Here is an 8,875-nt window from a genome sequence, read left to right as displayed (position 1 = left end):
ATAAAAGGGAGACCTTGCTATGACTTAATGGTGGACATCTCAGAGAGAAATTTGCTGGTTAATTTTTTTCTCTGCCCTTCGCCTCAGTAGTCTGTGGAATCAAGAGCTCATTTGAGGGCCCTGGAACATTTTCAAGGTATGCCCCTTGAAAGAAAGTGTTTTTACAGTGCTAGAGAATGGGAGAAAAGAATCCCCAAGATTGGAGTGGAGTTTAGTCTCACTGGCGCCTCCAAAACAGTTCATTCCACAAAGCAAGAATGAAAACCACCATCCGAATTTCACCAATTAAGCAAGTTTTATTTACTATACATAGGACTTACTCTCCAAAGTGAGACTTGTAAGTAGAGTATGGGTTAACATTTCAGACTTCCTTTCATCTGAAAATCAATGAGTATTTTGTAACACAAGGATTTGATAATTGAAATTTACAGAAGCAGATAGCAGATTAGATTGTCTGAGAGATTACCTTCATAGAATATCTCAAAGTTCCTTGAAAGAGCTTCTTATCATATCAGGATGAAGTACATGTGGTTCAACCTTCATTCCAAAACAGAACCCATCTCCAGATGCCTTGACAGAACACTTTATCTTTTGGAGTAGAGTATATGTAAGTAAAAATGCATTTTACAGTAAACAGGAACAACTTATTCTGACCTTTAACAAAAAGTCTTCTTACCCTAAGATGGAATCAGGCTGGTCCACTAGAAATTCAGGCTGAAAGATTGTGAAAGATTTCCTCAATGTAACCATCACAAATGACATATCTATGAATAGACCACAAATTAAAGTTCACTGGACTATATAAATTGAATCAGTAAAGCCCCAAAGTATTGTCTATTGTGAAAGAAATATGAATAGCCTCATCCTGGACCAAATAAAACTTCATTCATAGGGGACAACTGGATCTTGCTTCTGCTCAGGTTATAATATACAAAATCTGGTCCAGGTGACCAGTATTACCAAAGCTTGTTTTGGAAATGGCCCAGACCACCAGAATTACAAAGTTGTTCTTTGGAAGCCATTCAACCATGAATGAAGGCCATTCTAGTTAATAAAATATTAGAAGCAATCCTTGGTGAAAGGATAATCATAATCCTGCTTAATTAAAGGCAGATAGAGATAGTCAAAATTTCTTAAAACACAGCTTAGAAGAGTCTCAAGCTTCCTAGGAGAGAGAGAGAGAGAGAGAGAGAGAGAGAGAGAGAGAGAGAGAGAGAGAGAACTAGACACTATGGACCAAGAACCAGGCTAAAAATAATATAAAAAATAATATACAGAGGAAATTCTAATTTTACCTTATCCTACCACCTTACACTGTGGTTCATGTACTTTATCAGATAACTCTCTGCCCCAGATAAGAATACATCAGACCAATTACCAGATATCATAGAAGGGGATGCCTTTCTAAAACTTACTGACAATTCATTTTGGAGGAATATATCAAGAATTCATATCAGAGTACCCTATCTTATCATGATGGAGTACATGTGGGTAAAGCTCCATTGCAAAATCAGTGTTTCTCAAGTTTACTTGACAGAACACCCTAACTTTTTAGAGTGGAGTATGTGTAAGTCAAAGTTTAATTTTGTAGTAAACACAAACAAGTTATTCTAACCTTATAACAAAATTCCTATTACCCTAAGATGGAATCACAATGGTCCATTAGAATATCTGGGTGAGAGCAAGTGAAAATAGGAATACAATTGAATGTGGATATGCCTAGGGTGGCGGATCATTTTCAAAGCCTGCTGAGCAGGCTCCTGGACTTCCTTGATATTATGATCAAGTTTTTTAGCTTGCCATCAGAACCTGGAAGTCTATGCCTTGTTTAGTGGACACAGTACATTTCAAAGATTTAAGAGAGGGACCTACTGAACCTTTTACTAAAGGCAAAGTGCAGCATGCTGGGTTTACTGGCATGCTGCTGCACCAGCTTGCTCATGACAGGAACACAGTAAAGATGCAAATGGTGCTAGGCCTAATAAAGGATGGATGATTGGATTTGGGCATGTCACAAAAGAGTGACTCAGGAATATATGGCAATGTCTTGGCAGAGCTGCTGAGCAGCCCTGTAGTTTAGTGTCCCCTTTGGTCATGTTAACAAATGGGGCATTCTAAGAGAGACTACTCAATGCAGAACAAGAGTACATACAAAGACCACCTACTAAGTTTCCCAGATGTTGCAAGTGCAATCATTGAACAAAGGTACATAAATCTAAATGTAATGCAGAGGACTGTCTCCTGGCTTCTTTTATCTCCCCACATAGCAGCACTTAGCCCCACCCACAAAAGGTTTTTCCATCAAAAGTTCTACTTGAAATAAGATGACTATGAATAGGTGACAACCAAAGGTTACTGGATTCTACCAATTGAATCAGTAAAGTCTCAAATTATTATCTATTAGGAAGAAAAAATATTTAAAGGAATTATGTAACTTGACTTCTAATTGATCTTATTAGTAAAAACCCAGAGTCAGATATTAGGGTCAATGTTGAAAGATCAGAGAAATAGAGAAGCCAGCTACTAGTTCTTACCTCTAAGAAATCATCATCCTGAAAGCGGGTTGAGATCCTGTCTCCTCCCTCATTATATTCCTCTCTCCACCCAAACATATTACTTTCTGTCTCTCCCTCCCTAGAGATGGTAGTAAAGGCATGAAATCCCAAGTGATGGCATCAAAGGTGTGTGGCACCACTGCCCAGCAAGAACCTAATTTAAATACCATATTCTATAGATCTCTGAAGTGTTTAAACACAAGTTTAGATATAAACTTGACAGTGAAAACATACTTAATATGAATATAAGTTTAATTGTAATGCTAACATCTAACTTACATTTCTTTATTATCCAAAATACTTGTTAGTATTAACTTTCAAAGACTAGAATGCTGTGGATATCACTCTGTGTAAATAAAGTTCTGATTGGCCAGTGGCCAGGCAGGAAGTATAGGCGGGACAAGAGAGAAGAGAATTCTGGGAAGTAGAAGGCTGGGGAGAGACACTGCCAGCCGCCGCCATGAAAAGCAACATGTAAAGACACTGGTAAGCCACAAGCCATGTGGCAAAGTATAGACTAACAGAAATGAGTTAATTTAAGATAACAAGAAGCCTGCCACGGCCATACAGTTTCTAAACAATGTAAGTTTCTGTGTTCTTTCTTGGTTGGGTCTGAGCAACTGTGGGACTGGCGGGTAAGAGAGATTTGTCCTGACTGGGCCAGGCAGAGAAACTCTAACTACAAATGGCGCTCAACGTGTTGGCAAGAGTTTCCACCTAAAACCTGAGAAAAAAGATTCTAAGACGGAGCTAAAAACAGCTTCCTAATTGTCTCTCTCAAGTTAGTGGCAGCCTGCCGGTTTGAGCTACTATGGCGGATTCCTGGCGGGTTCCTGGCGTGTGCATCTGACCTGCATTATGGCAGGAATGAGGAGTCTACAAGTGGCACTTTACTCTGCTGCATGGTGGATTTAGCCTTTGCTAGATTTAAAAAAAAAAAAAAAAAAAAAAGGGTTTCTGGGCTATGCACTGCTCTGATAGAACTGCTTCTGATAGTTGATGGTACACATGGCTCCAGACCCAAAGCTGGTGGTAAACTGTACCACCGCCATGTTGGGAAGCTGAGGTGGGCGGAGCCAGCAGCCACAGTGGTGTTTCAGTCTTACAAAGATGGATATTACACAAAAAATCTGGTTTGTCTTGTCTTTGGGATTTTTAACCACAGAAAAAGATTTGATCATAAAAGCTATTGAGTTAAACAAAATGTAAATTTTAAAGGTACCTTGACTTTGAAATTTGGATATAAGGATATGTTGCTTTGGAAAGGAGTCTCTGCTTTTGTTTCCACAGAAAGCCAGAGGCTGTGGATTTGTTCCAGATTAAGATACATCAGGTTTGATCAGCCAAGACCACCTGAAAGGTCTCCGATGACACCATGGCCCAGATGATCCGACATCCAGAAGGGTTTAAAGGCAACTGGCTCAGAGGTTTACCCTCACGGACTACTCCATAATCCTAAAATTTTCTTTGTGTCCCCATAAGATGCAGCACCCCCCTCCAGCAGGAAGTAGTAAGAGAAACTACGTCCACATTCCCAAAATTATCAAGCTGGCTTTGGAGATGGAATTGGCTCACTCCTTCTCTAAACCCAGACAAATTGCTAAAAGAAAAGGTTAAGAGATTCTTGTGTCCCAAATCAGAAGAGCCCTCTGGTGTGGGACAGAGAGAAACCAATATTTTTCTTTAAAGTAGATTGATTATAAATGTGATCTCTTTCTAAAGAAGAAAAGGGGATATGATATAGATATAATAGGAAGAAAGGGTAGATTAAGGAACTTACTTCTAAAGAGCAACAACTCATTTAAAATGTTTTACATTGGTATAGACTTTAGTCTATTGATACAAACTTAAAGTAAATTTTGTTATTCTGTGTGTATATTTCTACTTGTGTTTAAGGTAATTATGTTTATATAGCTCATTTAAAATTGTAATGGATAATTAAAAATAGATTAATAACTGGTCATCTATGATAATCATACTCATAGCCATGTTAGTTAAGTCTTCTAGGTATACAAGAGATATTTCAGATAGATAGGTAATCTTCAAATACTTCAAAGACCTACAGAATATGGCATTTAAAATACTTTTAAAATTTAGACTTTCTGGACAGTGAGACATGTCTGCTCCTGGCAGCACTGATTTACTTCAGAGAGGAGGATGGGCATTGAAGACACTTCATATCTTATCTTCACCTTGGCAAAAATAGCCATTTGGGCAAGAAACTGTTCTTGCCTGGACTGCTTGATCGACTGGACATGCAGGACCCATAGAAAGGTGACCACTGAACTTTGCTTGACAAAATGGTCCTTCAGGTTCCTGCTTTGCAGAGGAAACTGCCAGACATTCTACAGGACACTGAGAGAAGTGACTAAGAGACTCTAGCCCTGTGGGCTAAAGAAAAATGCCCCAACTTTACAAAGGAACATTAGGTGACTGTCCAGGCTGCCAGCTGTCTCTGTCTACTCTTGCAAGACTCCTGAAAAATGTTTACATCCTTCTCCCGGTTCTCAGGTAATATGATCTTTCTGAGGTCTTTGATGTGGTTGAAGACTAGATAGTTATAATTTCCTCAGTTATGATACAAGATAAGTTAGATATAAAACCTTAGACTCACAAATATAAGATAGATAGGATATCTTCTTTAATATTGTAACTGTAATTCTTGCTAGATAATTGTTTTGTTATATGTAATTATACTATGTTAAAGTTAAAACCTTCCTTTAAAAAAAAAAAGAAAAGGGGAAGTGCTGTGGATATCACTCTGTGTAAATAAAGTTCTGATTGGCCAGTGGCAGGCAGGAAGTATAGGCGGGACAAGAGAGAAGAGAATTCTGGGAAGTAGAAGGCTGGGGAGAGACACTGCCAGCCGCCGCCATGAAAAGCAACATGTAAAGACACTGGTAAGCCACAAGCCATGTGGCAAAGTATAGACTAACAGAAATGAGTTAATTTAAGATAGAAGAAGCAGATAACAAGAAGCCTGCCACGGCCATACAGTTTCTAAACAATGTAAGTTTCTGTGTTCTTTCTTGGTTGGGTCTGAGCAACTGTGAGACTGGCGGGTAAGAGAGATTTGTCCTGACTGGGCCAGGCAGAGAAACTCTAACTACACTAGAAATTTACATTACATTGTGAAATGAGTTGTACAGAGAGAATACTTTGAAAAATAGTAGTAATGTATATACAGTATGTTCTAACAAAATTAATGTAAAATTTGTATCAATACACAAAATTGTATACAATATACAAAAATCCAATCTGATATAAAATATTTAAAATGAGATGTTGCTATTTAAAAGCAGATTCATATTTTACTTTTTATCTTATCATTTCTATATCCTCCTTTTTTTCTTCTCAGAGTAGTTTGAATAATCCATGCTTTTGTATTATGTTTTCTATATCTTTTGTCAGAATACATTTAATAATCTACCCTTTTATCCTATCATATCTGTATTCCTCTTTTTTCTTTCCAAAACAAGAATCCTGAATCTGATCCCTTTTGTTCAGCATTTTTCATGGCCATTACCAATAAGAACTTGTAACCAATTACCCTAAAGAATATTATCAATAAACTATTGAGTTATCAAAATTGGCATGTCGCACCCTTTGGGGATGTGGGCATTGTGCTCTTAAATTTACTTCATACTGTCTGGGGATAATGACATCCTTTAGGGATCCTGAAAAGAAAAAGTGGAGCTAATTTTAAGTCCTGGGAAAGGTAGTTGATTGTATCATTTATTGTCCAGTCTCTACATGATTTTACTCATGTCCTTGGATAGAGTAGTCTGTGAGGCTTCATTATCTCAGCTATCCACCTCAAAATTGTCCTGAGCAGTTTGTAGTTCAAAGTCAGTCTTTGGGTGGTATTTATCATTTTAGTGACATTATCATGGTCTATGTAGAATCATAATTGTGGGATCCCATCATCTTTTTGAAGACTTCAGAGATCAGATTTGTTTCTTTAATTGCTCTGTCAATCTTCCTCTATGATGACAGGAAACAACTGAGCCAAATTTGACATGGAGGCCTGTTAGGGGCTCCTCTAGGCAATTCCTGATGGCAATTCCTGATGGCAATTGTCTAACCCTTGTTGATCTATATTCATTTGTCCAATGCCTGCCTTTGCCACACCTTCTACATAATCCAGAAGGGAGGGGCGGCTTTCTGCTGGGATTATTCTTAGAAAAAATATTGTTTCTAAGAATATCCTGTTTACAGTCCCTCTTTAAGTGACCTTTTATCCCACAATTAATACATTTGACATTTTGATTTTTCTTCAGACCTCTAGAAATCACCTCTCATATTCAAGCATCATCATGGATATGAGATTCAGATCCATTCCACTAAGGGTGCTGATCCTCTAATGGCCTAATTGCCCTTTTGCATTGTGTATTAGCATTTTCAAAAGTCAGAGTTTCAATTATTATTTGTGTAGCTTTTGAAACTCATATCATATATTTAATGTAGAATTCAATAATGGTAAGAAATCAGTGGAGGTTTCTTTTGGGCACTGTATAACTTTAGTAAATGACTCAATTTTCTTTCCTACTTCTTCAGTTCTGCCCCAGGCATTCAAGGCTGCTTCGTGGCATAAAACCAGGGTGTTTTTATCATATAGAGATTGCCTTCCTATATTAGTATGATCTCCCTCTCCAAAAAGTTGGTCTTGGGGAATTTCCATGCCTCTAGTCCTACTTTTATGTTCAACAGTCAGCCTCATCTTTCCACATGGTCCTCCATTGAAATTGAGGAAAAGCCTCCAAGACTGCTGTAACCAAATCTCTCTAGTTTTTAGGGATAATTCTATTACAAGTTGGCCACGAATTTCACATCTGCTTTAAAAAAGGTGAATGCATGCCATATGAGAGTATTGCTTCCTTGAATCTCCTCAAATCTAACATTTGCACATGAGTCCATTCAGCTCTTACACAATCTGGGGCATATCTGTCATTTGGGGGTTTCTGTAAGGTTACTGGATTAATTATGTTTGGCTGTTTGAAAACCATAGGCTGTTCCTTTGGAATCTTATAATGTAATGCTAATATTGGTTCTCATTTAAATTCGTCTGTCTGACTCTGAGTATCTTTATTATCTGTTTTAATAAGTTTTTCTTAATGTTTTATCTTGGCACTCATATTAACCAACTTTTTAAATGATAAAACAAACATGATCAAACAAATAATATTCATAATTAACATTATGTACATCCCAGTTACATTAATTATCCTCATTTAATTGTTCCAATTTCAAGCCATCTAACATATTATCAAACAGAAACCTAACTTCCTCCATTGTAATAATGTTTCACATTTTTTCATGAAGGAAAAAGCTCTCCATTTTACCTAATTCCTGTCTTTAAAATTCCCAATTGTCATTCCGGGCAGTGATGGCACACACCTTTAAACCCAGCACTCGGGAGGCAGAGGCAGGTGGATCCCACAGGCCAAGCAGTCATAGAAAGATGCAATCGAACTTCAAAGGATATGCTAAATAAACAGCAACAGGTAACTTACTCCTAGAAATAGATTACATAGTGCTTTATTAACCTTGAATTTTCTCAGTGCTGATGAGAAAGGAACAACAGCTGCAGAAAGACATTGGACAACAGACAAAACTCCTGAGCTAAACCAACCAAATTGTTGCAAAGATGTGTTGACCTCAGAATGGAAACCTGGATATGTCCTACATTGGGGAAGGGGTTTTTCTTTTGTTTCTGTAGGAGAAGAAAACTATGGATACCAACAAAATTAAAAAAAAAAATTTGATTCAAGCAGGAGAAACCCCTTGATGAGGACAAGTAAAAGATCATACACCAGTGTGACATCTCTTCAGGTTTAAAAAAAAATTAACAATCAAAGGTTGGGGTAAGGTTCTGTTTTTGTCTTTCTAGGATAATGGGAATGCCCATCTTCCAGAAATCATAAGGCATTGGATATTTGAATGTTTACAGCAGAAAGAAAGAATCAATTGGTATCAATCTACACAGGGTAAAAGCTTACTGTATAACATCTATATCTCTCTCAATCTAGAATATTTGTGGTTCCAATCCAATTATAACCCAATCTGGATTTGGAGATAGAATTGACTCACTCCTTTTCTGAACCCAAGCATATTGATAAAAGAAAAGGTTGAGAGATTCTTCAGTCCCATATCAGAAGAGCCCTCTGATGTGAGACAGAAGGAAACCAATAATAAGGGACCATTTTCTTCAAGATTCTAATTCTCTCTATGCTTACTCTTGATTTCTCAGAATCCTTTCTTACATGTCATGTCATTGTTAAATCCAAACTTTCCATTTTGATAAAAAAAATAAGTTTTTT

The sequence above is a fragment of the Onychomys torridus genome, chromosome 19 (genome assembly GCF_903995425.1).
Source record: "Onychomys torridus chromosome 19, mOncTor1.1, whole genome shotgun sequence".
Lineage (NCBI taxonomy): Eukaryota > Metazoa > Chordata > Mammalia > Rodentia > Cricetidae > Onychomys > Onychomys torridus.
The sequence above is the reverse complement of the archived record's forward strand: the minus strand, read 5'-3'. Positions refer to the sequence as shown.